The sequence below is a fragment of the Patagioenas fasciata genome, chromosome 4 (assembly GCF_037038585.1).
Source record: "Patagioenas fasciata isolate bPatFas1 chromosome 4, bPatFas1.hap1, whole genome shotgun sequence".
Lineage (NCBI taxonomy): Eukaryota > Metazoa > Chordata > Aves > Columbiformes > Columbidae > Patagioenas > Patagioenas fasciata.
The window spans coordinates 52,692,510-52,706,035 of NC_092523.1; the positions used below are offsets into that span (position 1 = coordinate 52,692,510).

At 41.0% G+C, this 13,526-nt stretch overlaps 1 long non-coding RNA gene across 5 annotated transcripts in view; it reads right to left on the reverse strand.

Annotated features, from left to right (window-relative positions):
- LOC139827822 (uncharacterized) overlaps window positions 1–13,526 on the reverse strand; it is a 256,089-nt gene that overhangs the window by 102,699 nt on the left and 139,864 nt on the right. For all 5 annotated transcript variants that reach the window (XR_011738841.1, XR_011738840.1, XR_011738838.1 and 2 more), the window contains 3 exons: window positions 10,022–10,251; window positions 9,168–9,268; window positions 7,243–7,354 (listed from right to left, as the gene is read on the reverse strand). This is a non-coding gene — a long non-coding RNA (uncharacterized lncRNA). The remainder of the gene's footprint in view (window positions 1–7,242; window positions 7,355–9,167; window positions 9,269–10,021; window positions 10,252–13,526) is intronic.

The following is a 13,526-nucleotide window of genomic DNA, read 5'->3' on the forward strand; positions in this document are numbered from 1 at the left end:
TTATAATTGTGCTACTCTACCCTTTTGTTGGGGCTGCTGGCTGAATTTAACATCTAACTCTGCTCTCCAAAGAGCTGGTGCCTACAATCAGGCTCACAGTGCTGGGCTGGGGCTCAGGATGACTTAAAATTATATTTCATTTTTCTGAACAGGGAAAGTGTAGGGATTTTCAGGCTTCATTACAAATGTCCCTCTCAGAGGTTGTTTCCTGGTGCATCAGGACAACCTACTTATGTCTGACTGAAGAACTGAGGAGAAAAACCCCTCAAAAACCAAACATGACAGCCCGTATGTTTTACAGAAAGGTTTTTTTGAAAGCTAAATCCTGCAAGGGCCTCAGGCAAACTGAATGCAAGTCTATAATTACAAGTCATGTAGGAGTCCCAGTAACTTTCCCTCAGTAGAATTATATTGAGGTTTATTTACATTGCCCTAGAATTGAATCACATCCAGTTGTCACCTGTGATAGAGCAATTGAAAGCTGTGGTACTCTGTGCAAAAGGAAAGAAAAGGGACTTCAATAAATATGTAGTGCTCAAAAAGAACCACAAAAGCTATGAAGCCTCACTGGAGAGAGGGGAACCTGGGAAAAATCATCACACTTTAGTGCTTTCAAGTGACTCAGCAGTGACAACTAGGTTTAGAAAACCAAAGGGGGTAGAGCTGAGCTGGACTATTTTGTCACCTGTGTAGCCAAAGCACTAAAAAGCAAAGATTGCCATCAAAGAAGCATTTGCGTGGGAACCACAGCAAGAGATGGGAACAAAGCTGAAGCAACTTAAAAACTGCAAACATTTAAACTTAGACCAAAATAAAACAAATAAATTAAGCCACACAAGATGGTACTCAATAACCTTCACATTAGCTTTTGATGTAGGGTCTTTAAAGATGAAGGATTCAAAGAGCAAGATAGGTCACGCAAACCCTGACAGATAAAAAGAGTTTCTTCAGAAGGCTGTCTGGATGGAGGAGCTCTCAGAAGTCACTAAACTTGGCTGTCTTACCCTCCTGATAAAAGTCTAGTTAAACCTGGAAAACCTCAAGGGCACCAGGGCAATGTGATTTTTCACTGTGTAAGGAGAAAATATAAGCAGTACTTACCTTTCGTCCATAACACAGAGGCCTTAGGAATGGTGGGAATGAGCATGATGGTGTAAGACAAGTGCCCAATCCCTTGTACATATCATGTTTCCTCTGACTAATACAAAAGTGACTGCAAACAGCATCACTTACTAGCAACACAGGACAGCATATGCGCTCCCATCAGCTCCATTGTCACTTATTACACATTCTGGTGTTGAATGCAGGGAAAGCAGTGACTCACCTTGCAAACGCTGACATTTTTCTTGCTAGAAATGGCTAGTTTAGGGAGCTAGAGCTGAACACAAGCCTCAGAGGCCTGGTGGCTTTTTGGTCAGGTGAGTAATGCAGATGCACATCTTCTGGAAAATATCCACCCAAAGCTCAAAGATTAAATGCAGAGATTCCAGGGAAAAGGAAGCAGCTAAGCAGAAGAAGAATCTAGAGATGTGCTCTGCTTTCCTCCTACAGCCTCCCACCTGCAAAGGGTTTTTTAACCACTTCCCCTCCTTTCGCCTTTCTTATCACTGACCTCAGGAAAACAAACAAACAAAAAAAACCAGCAGCAATGAGAGGGTGGAGCAGCCCTCCCTTCCAGAGATTTTCTGAACCTGTATTTCCCGTACAGGTGCCCTCATTTTGCAGTCTGCTGCACGCAAGCGATTGTTTTTACATTTTTCCATACTGCCAGAGTGGTGGCATTTACTTCAGCTTTCTAATTACCTCTTTCTGCTAAGCAGTGCTCTCTAAGCTTTAAATGGTATAACCTTCACTGAATAAAGAGCTCTTTGAAGTCCAGCTCCTAACTTCTTCTAAAGAGTTTTGCAAAATGATGTTATGAGTAGCCAGAGCACAAAGCTGCCACTGCTAGCAGAGTTCTGATACTGATCTTCTCCGTCTAGTTAAATTTGTGAATAAGAGACTGTAAACTTAAGACTTCAATGGGTGGAAATCAGTCCCCTGCATATTGTACTTGTTTTCTTATCTTTTTTCTCATCTAGCAAAGGATCTGACAAGGAATTTAAGACTTTTTTTTATTCAGCTCAGCATGTGGCAAACTTTGAAAAAACACCCTAAGTTTCATGTGAGAAAGTATAAGCAATGTTTCAAATACACCTTATGTCAACACCTTACTCTCAGTAAACCTGGGCTGAGGCACTCAATGCAAATAATCTCTTGAGCTGCTGAACTAACTTTAATATATTGACTGCAGTGCAGGCTTCCTCAGATTTGTAAATACAGATTTGTTATGCTTTGTTTTACTGTATGCTTCGGCAAGAGCGTGTCCACACACCTGCCAAATAATTACCAACACTCCCTCTCAGAGAAACACAGAGATTAATTTTCTTGCATCCAAAAGGATCAGAGGAGCTTGCATGACTGATTACCCTCTGTGCATTCAAATCTCTATTTCTCTTGCTATGTATGTATATATAAATAAACAGCCGTAAAACCTCAAGGCAGCAGGATCTTTTATCTACAGGGAGATTTTGCTGCCCCATGTCATGCGAGCCTAAAGTTCCTGAGTAAAATGAGCTGTTTTGTTCTCACGAATCCAACTGCATTATTCATGGGGGGTACATGACCCACACAACTCATAGGAAACGATTTTCAGGTCAGAGACCAGGAAAAGCCGTAAGAGTGATTCTGGGTTTTGTTTTGAGCTTTGACTGGCCCCAGCAAAGAGTTAAACCTGATTTCTAAGCCACGTCCAGACTTCCTTTGCAGCAGAGCAGGAGAATGTGCTGCATGACAAACAAACTTTCTCTGCAGGCTGCCCTGTTAGTAACACACAGACTGTGAACTCCGCAGCGTGCTCTCCTGTAGAACTCCCACACCGATCCTCCAGTGCCTAATTAAAGTAACCAGGCTCCTGCTGTCCTCTCCTTGGCCATGGAGGCATCAATTTGGATGTCATTCTCCTGCACCTCCATCATGAGTTCTCAGGTGTGTTTTAGGCACATTTTATTTTACAATCCCTGCCCTTCAGCTAACTTTGGTTCTAAGTGTGAAGCAAATTTAAATGCTTGTTGAGGGAGCAGAGAAGCAAACAGCCTGTCCAGCCTCATACCCTTGGGAAATTGCTTTTAATTATGGCTGAAGGACCTGCCACCCTTCAGTAGGCATAGCTGCCCTCCCTTCAAACCTGCTGTCTTCTGCTTGGGCAGCAGTCTAGGGCTCTGCTGCACCTTAGGCTTTCATAGAATCATTCTGACTGGAAAAGACTCTCAAGATCATCGGGTCCAACCATTAACCCAACTCTGGCACTAACCTGTGTCCCTAAGAACCTCAATCCCAAACCTGTTCAACCCCTCCAGGGATGGTGACTCCACCACTGCCCTGGGCAGCCTGTTCCAATCCCTGACAACCCTTTCCAAGAAGAAACTGGTCCCAGTATCCAATGTAAACCTCCCCTGGCACAACTTGAGGCCATTTGTTCTTGTCCTATCACTTGTTACTTGGCAGAAAAAAGTCAACACTCTCCATGTCTATAATACTGGGTGACAGCACAACCAAGCATTCATTGAAGGCTGGATCAGACAGTGACAGCAAAATGCTGCCAGTGCTTTTTGGGAAACAGTGCGGCTCATGCTTTTTAAAAGGATACAAGCCGACATCTGATTTGTCTCCTACAGCTTCAGGCATGAAACTGCATGTATAGAATCACAGAATTGTTTGGAAAAGACCTTTAAGATTGTTGAGTTCATCCATTAACCTAGCAGAAGTCAACTTAAGGCATTTTCAAATAGAAGAGCTCATAGTTATAGCAACCTGTTTTTCACTGAAATGCTGTTTCTGTGCCCACGAGTTAAGATTGGCAATTGCCAAGAAAGGAGAGCTCAAAAAGCTTTTTAAAAGCCCCTATTTTTCAAGTTTTCCCCTACCAGGCAAGTCCTTTCCTTCCCATCCCCATTAACTATGAAAAATTCACCAGTAGGTATCTGAATAATCACTTCCAAAGCAAACAAACCAGAGTACCGAGGGGTTTGATGGAGTTACCTGAGATTGGAAGGATGTGCCTCTGACTCTAAGGCTCAGTGCTGCCCAGCTGCTTTAATTGCAGCCTCTGGAAAAATTCCCTTTGATTTTAATGGGAACTAGCACAACACTGATGCTGGGCAAATCTCATCCTAGATGTTGTACTACAGAGATTGCAAATCATCTGAGATCTGCAAATCTAATATGAGAGAGACTGCGCTACAAAATACAGGCTTTCTGACACGTGTTTATAATACTGAATACAAAGTATTAGTATTATACTTACAGTCCAGGAATTTCTAAGTTATATGACACAAAATCATTATTTAGAAGTCACACAGCAATTTGACGCAGGTAGAAGGGGGCCCAGTGTCCACCTAATGATCTCAAACAGCATGAACAAGACTTGATGAATAGGAATCATTAGGCTATTATTCACACAGTAGTTCTGAAAACACCAAGGAACTCTACCAAGTCAATGAAGAGTGCAGACTGTAACACATGGAAAGGGGAAATAAGGAGTTCTAAGAATAAATTTAAATTATCCATGGAAATCTCCATCCTGCTACATGCAGAGAGCACCAATTACTACTATTTTACATGCACACAACGCATGCATTCCTGTCCTGGAAGAAAACACGACACCCTAAAACTTTCCTATCTTCCTCACTTAATACCTTACTCTAACACCTCAAAATCGTGGGCACACTCACTTGAGTTGCTGCATGAGAATTCAGCCTTCAAAAGAGAGATTTAGCCTCTAAGATGATCTCAGACTCTCTAATAAGCAATTTAGGAGATGGAGCAGCAAAGGACAGACAGACTCCCAACTCCTTCACCCATGCTATTGCACTAATGACATCAGTAATGCAGCAATAACAGCAAAAGAGATATAACCTGGCCAGTATAGGGGTGAATTTTAATTTCAGGTAAAGTCTGAATCATATAAATAAAGCTGAGCACATGCTTTGTCTTTGCAGCCTTAACACAACTGCCATTCTGATTTCTCATAAATAGCCAAGCACTTTTTTTCTGAGAAATGTATCAAAGACACTAAAACAAGGTGCTGGAACAGTTAACTGCCAGTGCCCAAGCAAACAGTATTTTTACAGTGTATATAAAAGTCTCCTGGGGAATAGGTTGGGCATAAAAAAAAAAAATCAGCTGGATCATTAGGAGCCAATGATTTAACTGAGAAAGCAATATAAGCTCCAAGTTGGCAACAGAAAGACATAAACGGAGTTGGAGGAATTATTTAATGACTCACAGACCAATAAGGAAGGTATTTCATTGCACTGAAAGATACTCTGCATCATAGGCAAACTGCAATTTATAAAATACGAGTTGTTAGGGTACTTCTACACCTGCAGGTAATTCCTGTCACATCAGTGCCATTGGTTCTTTAAAAATCCCAAGAAAAATCAGCAAAGAACAAGAGTCAGAAGAGACATGAAGGACATGCAGGCTCTACCTAGTGCATCAAACTCAGTATGTTTAGTTGAGACAAAACAATAAAAGCTAGGCTTTCTCAAGCAGCTTCAGAAATTAGACTCTCGGCCACCTCCCATGGTCTTTCAAGGAGAAACTTCGGCCCAAATGTCACCATGAGCCTTGGAGAACACCACCCCAGAAAGGATTAGGACTGTTGGAAAAATAATAAAATGTTCCTAAACAACTTAAGGGGAAAAAGCAAACTATTCTGTCTGCAAAACATGTTTGATTCATACTCTTTCAGCCATGTAAACATTTAATGAGTTCTGTGAAATCTTCGTTTCTGTCATCTCAGAGCTAACAGAAAAGTATAGTCTTGGTAACTGAATTATGGTTTAGATTCTCATAAATCGGTGTTAAAATGGGAAACACATGAGCATCAGAAAGACCAATAAGGTACATAAGTATCTAGGGTGCAAAAATCATTATCAAAATATCATCAGCAACAAGCATGTGACAAATACCAGATCTTGGAAGATTTGATAGGAGCATCCCTGTTGTTCATGAAAGGTGCTGACAAGTCTCAACGGAAAGGCTAATTTCTGACATGGCCCCTCACGTTAAATGATTTCAGTTTGGTGTTTAGTCAGTACTTGCTCTTCCTAAAACTAAGCCTTCTGATTTTTTTCCTGAAGCTGAAGTATCTTACACTTCACAATTACTTATTAATGTTTGAAAAAATAATTCTCTTGCTTAAAAATCTCAAAACAATTAAAATCTTTAAAGTTAACCTATACAATGACAGTAAAACTCCATCTTCTGTTGGAAAACATATTTAAGAAATGAAACGTACTGCTTCTGTTACTCAGTGTTATTTGATTTCTATTTGGAAAATTAAAACATCACTGCTGCCTCAGTAAGGCATGTATTACTAGTATCACATATTAGGATTCAGTTTACTGTCCCAAAATTCCTCATCAAGAGCAGGCCATACTGTTGTAGATTGTGCTAAAATACAGAATTGTACATAATTCAAGTTCAGATTTTATTATCTGTTTGCCACAGGTTATCATGGGGGTTTTTTTGTTTGTTTGTCTTTGGTGGGTTTTTTTTTTGTTGTTGTTGTTTCGGGTGGGGAAGGACTAGTATTCTTTTGCTTTAGAAAAACAGTGCAGAAAAATCAAAACACCATTACTGTAGTAATTTCCTTCGGTGTAGCTATTACAGCTATCAAATACTTGCAATCCTGCAAAGAAAGATCAAGCCTTGCAGGAGCGAGATTGTTGCTGCTGCTACATATTGATGCAGCTCTACTAGTGATTCTTATTAATGAGGTGGCAAGACAGGCTTGGACCTTTCTAAGTGACTGGGCTGAAAGAAGCACATGCTGAAAGATTTTTGATATAATAGTACCTAGAGATCCCAGTACAAACCCTCCCTCCTCCCCCGCACAACCAACCAGCCAAACAAAAAACCAAACCCACCAAAACAAAACAGAAAACCACACACACACAAAAACCCAAACAAGTACCCAATATAGCCACAAAACAAAAAATTAAGCCATATCGCCAGCTTCCCAAGGCAGCTCTTATTCAAGCTGTTTCGGGACTAAACAAAAGATTGCATAAATTAATAACCTTTTAGAGACTTAATGGAAAAACAGAATAGTGCCCCATGAGGGAAGATTTATTAGGTTATGTCTAGATTATATTACTGATTGCTGGGGAGAAATTAACTGTGATGGGAACCTACCTTCCTTCCGTCCTTCCTTCTGCAAACATATACTGAAAACAACTATTTCTGCAGCTTTCTCCAGAGTTGGATCTACAGGTCTGAGAATAAGATGGGTTCCAGAAAACAGTTGCTGAAAACAGAAAGAAAATCTAATAATTCAACATAATGAAATTCTGTTCTGGAGCAGATCATAAAATAGAAACAAGAAGGGTATGGCCCTTGAAAGAACACAAGTAGGAGACATGGGACCTCAACTGGAACTACATTTGCCGGACTCTTTTTATCTTTAGGTATCTTTAAAAACCCCACTCTCAGTCTCTACCATAAAGTTCACTACTGATCAAAACCAAAGACTTCCAGGTAACTTGTGAGAAGAGCATACATGAAGAAAAATGGAATATAAACAGTGACAGGACATGAAAAGCACATAGGACACGCAAATCTAAGAAAGGATGTTTTTTCCAAATATATTCTTTTTCTACATAAAAACTGAAAAAGAAATTGAGCATTTGTGCTAAGCAACTGAGCAAGTGTGAAATTGTTACCACCCTAACAAAAAGGGCAGCTACAGGGCAGAAATTTATGCTGCCTAGAGCAGTATATATTGCATTTGTGGTGTTTTAGAAGGAGGAATGAGCTTTCAGATTGGTTGAAAACTGATTCTGCTGGAGCTTGAGGAAGTATATATAGCAAATTATCTTCCAAAATGCAGTATTTACAAGTTCATATGTTAGCTTGACTAGAAAGAATAAATGACAGAAAATCGCAAACAAGAGCTAGGGGAGAAAAGGCTTGTTTTGATACATCAATTCTGAGCACCCTCAAACTTGCAACCCAAAATTGATGCAGACATACCAGTCATGTAAGCAGCAAACAAAAACAATCCATGGAGATTCCACATGGAAATCTGAATACATAAGTGGATTTTTTTGCAGTTTTCTTAAGCCTTCAGGTTACTGACAAAATTTAATCACTTAATTAAATTTGATTAGGTGTTACAGCTAATTTGGAAAAAAAGAATTTCAGTATTCTCTCGCAAGCATAAAATTTAACAAAAAAAAAAAAAAAAGTAGTAAGCAGAAGCTCCCTAAGATCTTTTAAATGATCAGCAAAATGGATTTTCCTGTTCACACTAATTCCAATCATAAAACAAACGCCAGGACTTTCCACTCAGAAGCTGCAAAAAATTTGAATAGGGAGGAGAGTGGCCACATATTCTTCCTTCTTCCCTTGGTTTTATTGTCCAGATAAGGATTCCTTGCCAAAAGTCCAAAATCCTGAATTAATTGCTTGTCATTCAACAGAGTTTCAGGGACTGATGAACATTTCAAATCACAGAGATTTCTGGGAGAAAATTCTGTTAAATGGTTCTTCAATGTTGATCAATAAAATTTGGTGGATATCTCTTACCAATAATATCAAAATCCATTTCAATAGTTTCGGCTGCAACAAAGACCAAAGACCATGCTGAACCGCTGGCCCACACATTTCCTTATCTTTCTTTTGCTATTGCATTGTCCTCACAACTAATGCAAAAATTAATGGCAAAATAGCCCAAGTTGTCCCTTTTAAGCACCATCCCAAAATAGCACAGTGACATGCCTCAGAGATTTAGCGATTAGATTATGACTGGAGAATATGGTATTAATTTGGGGAGTTTTGCAGACATTATTATTTCTTTTATGACAGCAGTTAGAGAGCCCAAATCATGCACTGTGAGACTTGAGATGGTGATTATACAGAGAGAAGGAAAAAGAAAAATCCCCACCCAGGGAGTTTACATTCTAAACGACACGCAGGTACACTAATTATTAGGTTGCCTGACATTTAATCAACTGCTGAACAATTTACATGCTTGACAGAAATATCTCTCTATTTACGTATGAGCAGGTTTCTAGCAGCAAAAACGTAAAGCCCTATAAACCAATTATTATTCCCATTACCTCATCCTGAGTGACTCTCTGGGATGATAAAACCCATCTTATTTGGACTTATTGCTGAGAAATAGACTTCGAAGGCATCAAGTTCTCCAGATGGATGCTTTCTGGGAATTAGTTGCATAAGAGAGATTTAATCCACCCAAAAGTCTGTATACTGAAATACATGATGAACATAAACTTATTGCTAATCCAAAGTGACAGGTACTAATAGGGTACTTATTGGATTAATAGCTAGCATGCTATGTTGCTAGGACCATGCTGTTTATTTCAATAGTGTGCCAAAACCGCTGCTGAAAAACTCAGTCCCTTAGGCACATTGAATTCAAGTGGACAAAAATGCATGATTGTACATCTGAGCAAGTAATTGAACCTGTAAGTTTATCTTTGAGATGCCTTATTCCTCCACATTCTTGAGAAAAGAGCCATAAACCAATTTTGAAAGAACTTTCAAAGGGCTACACATGGGAGTTTTGCTAGTGTTCATTGCACTACCTTTTGGTAAAGTGAGATTTTCAGCTTTATAGCACTGTTTCCCCAGGTCTTAATTAATACCACACACAGGTGGCATGCAGGATAACCACAGTAAATCACACCAAGGGTTATGGGTCTGTGAAGAACTGTTATTAAAGATAGTTACATCATATAACAATAGGCTAGAAGGATGTAACTGTCACATGCTACCCATTTCGGTGACAGGTTTTCATGTCTGCAATCTTTCCTTCTACAAAAGGAATCAAACGTATTTAGACAGAGGCCCAACCAACTGAAAAAAAAAAAAGGAAAATCAGACAAAAATGCATGAAAATACTATTTCTTGATAATGCTTTCTGTGACTGGAGGTGCTGCAAACAGCATACCTGAGGAACAGATGATTACCCCCTCATACTCTTAGAATATTTTTACAGGAATAAATGAGGTTTCCGATATTGTCAAAGCAGCATGCTCTTGGGAAGATGCAAGGATTAGACTCTCTAGGCTGCCCTGTGCCCAGGCAGGCTGCTCTGACCAGGTCTGCAAGTCCTTTGAAATGGTACTTAAAGTGATTTGTTGCCATTTTTCTGAGTTTCTGTTTTCAAATGTCTTCATTCTGAGGAAAAAAGAAAGGAAAACAGGAAATTAGTTTGTCCTTGAAACCAAACTCAGACTTCCCACACAGTGGGAATTCCTATTCCTGCACACTCTGAGCAGTACTGATGCAGTAACACCAAAGGATGCATAGAAGACTGAAACAAAGAAATGCCGATGATAGTAACAACAGTCAACAAACTCCACCCTCAAAAACTATCCTTGTAAGTAGATGCAATATTCATAGCAACGTACCAAAATTAATCAACCTCAGTTTTCTGTATGTGGCAGTGATGGGCAGAAGATACACAAGAGGATGCTAGCATGAGCACAAGTTTTTTGGTGGTCCTTCCTACCATTTACCTTCCCACTTTCCAGCTATCAACCAACCATGAACTTCCCAAGCCGGAGGTTGTACCTATGTCTAAAAGTACTCAACGGATTTTTCTGCTGTTAATTTGTTTAATCACAGTATCACAGTATGTTTGTGATTGGAAGGGACCTCAAAAGATCATCTGGTCCAATCCCCCTGCTGGAGCAGGAACACCTAGGAGAGGTCGCACAGGAAGGTGTCCAGGCGGGCTTTGAATGTCTCCAGGGAAGGAGACTCCACAACCTCCGTGGGCAGCCTGTTCCAGTGCTCTGTCACCCTCACTGAGAAGAAGTTTTTTCTCAAATTTAAGTGGAACCTCTTGTGTTCCAGCTTGATCCCATTACCCCTTGTCCTATCATTGTTTGCCACTGAGAAGAACGTGGCTCCATCCTCGTGGCACTCACCCTTTATATATTTATAAACATTAATAAGGTCACCCCTCAGTCTCCTCTTCTCCAAACTAAAGAGACCCAGCTCCCTCAGCCTTTCTTCATAAGGGAGGTGCTCCACTCCCTTAATCATCTTTGTTGCCCTATGCTGGACCCTCTCCAGCAGTTCCCTGTCCTTCTTGAACTGAGGGGCCCAGAACTGGACACAATATTCCAGATGGGGTCTCACCAGGGTAGAGTAGAGGGGAAGGAGAACCTCTCTCGATCTACTGACCACCCCCCTTGTAATACACCCGAGCATGCCATTAGCCTTCCTGGCCACAAGGGCACAGTGCTGGCTCATGGTCATCCTGCTGTCTACCAGGACCCCCAGGTCCCTTTCCCCTACACTGCTCTCTAATATGTGTAATTTCCCAACCTATACTGGAACCTGGGGTTGTTCCTGCCCAGATGCAGGACTCTACACTTTCCCTTGTTAAATTTCATCAGGTTATTCCCCGCTCAACTCTCCAGCCTGTCCAGGTCCCGCTGGATGGCAGCACAGCCTTCTGGCGTGTCAGCCACTCCTCCCAGCTTAGTGTCATCAGCAAACTTGCTGATGGTACACTCAATTCCCTCGTCTAAATCATTAATGAATATATTGAATAATATTGGCCCCAGTACTGACCCCTGAGGCACTCCACTAGATATTGGCCTCCAACTGGACTCCGCACCATTGACCACCATTCTCTGGCTTCTCTCCTTAAGCCAGTTTGCAACCCACCTCACTTCTCTATTGTCTACACCACACCTCCTCAACTTAGCTGTGAGGATGCTGTGAGGGACTGTGTCAAAGGCTTTACTGAAGTCAAGGTAGAACACATCCATCGCTCTGCCATCATCCATCCACCTTGTTACATTCTCATAAAAAGCTATAAGGTTGGTCAAGCATGACCTACCCTTGGTAAAGCCATGCTGACTGCCCCTAATGGCCCTCTTATCCCTGATATGCCTTGAGATGACACCAAGGATAAGCTGTTCCATTACTTTCCCAGGGACAGAGGTGAGGCTGACCGGTCTATAATTACCCGGGTCCTCCTTCTTGCCCTTTTTGAAGACTGGAGTGACATTTGCTTTCCTCCAATCCTCGGGCACCTCTCCTGTTCCCCAAGACTTGGCAAAAATGATGGAGAGCGGTCCAGCAATGACCTCAGCCAGCTCCCTCAGTACCCGTGGATGCATCCCATCTGGACCCATGGATTTATGGATGTCCAGACTATTTAACTGCTCCCTAACCCAGTCCTCATCGACTAAAGCAAACTCCTCCATTGACCTGGCTTCATCCGGGGTCTCAGGGGTACAGGGTTCCCCAGGACAGCCTCCAGCAGAGTAGACAGGGACAAAGAAGGCATTCAGCAATTCTGCCTTCCCTGTGTCTTCTGCCACCAGGGCACCCACCTCATTCATCAGTGGGCCTACATTGCCTCTGGTATTAGTTTTATCTGCTATGTATTTGAAAAAGTTCTTCTTGCTGTCCTTGACCCCTCTCGCCAGCTGTAATTCTAAGGAGGCCTTGGCTACCCTAGCTGCCTTCCTGCATCCTCTAACAGCAGCCTTATATTCCTCCCAAGCGGGACGAACATTTTAATTTGCATTGAAGAAACTGAAATGTAAGAAGGAAAAGCCCCATCTACATTGGGATTGCCTCTACTTCTGGTGACAACTTGTACAACCATTGTATTCCAATGTCAGTGGTACCTTTCTAAATGAATATACTTAGAGCTCAGAGAGTCTTCTGGAGTGGCACAAACTGATATAGGTACACAAAGCACATCCTAAATATAGACATGATATATTTGATTTGCCAAGAGTCACACTGGAGACTTACAGTAGATTAAGGAATTAAACATTTTTTGCTTAATTACCAGTATGCTGCATTAAACTGTCAAATCATGCCTCCTTTTTACATGTGATTGACAAGTGAGGTACATGATCATACTGTAACAAAAATGAGCATGAAGATGAAAACGTCATGACTTTGGGCTTGAATTCCTCTGGACAGTTTTTTGTTTTCGTTTTAAACCAGACACTGCATACACTAGGAAAAAACTTGGTACATATCTGCCAACTTCATAATATGGAAGCAAACAATTTTCTGATAAAACAGAGATGGTAACTAAATAGGCAGAAAGGTTTTAAGACAGTCTCATTGGAGTTCAGGTATGAGGCAAGAGGAAAGCAAGTTCACATCCTCAATCAGAAAAAAAAGCAATTCCTCATTATACAGGGGCATACTGATGTAAAGGTATTATAAAACACAGTTGAGGTTTCTGTCAGCAGACGTTAGAGTACCAAAAAGCAAAAGCAGAGATGTTCAGGAAAGCTTTTTTATCAGCTGCCCATACAGCTGATCAAAAGTAGCAAAAGTGCTAGTAAAAAGGAAAAATACACTTTCAAAAACCTCAAAGACATAAAACCTCTTTGACTGTGAGGGGAAAACTGTCTATGAGTTCAGATTTTTAGCAGGCACTATCTTTTACTCATCATTCCAGAAGA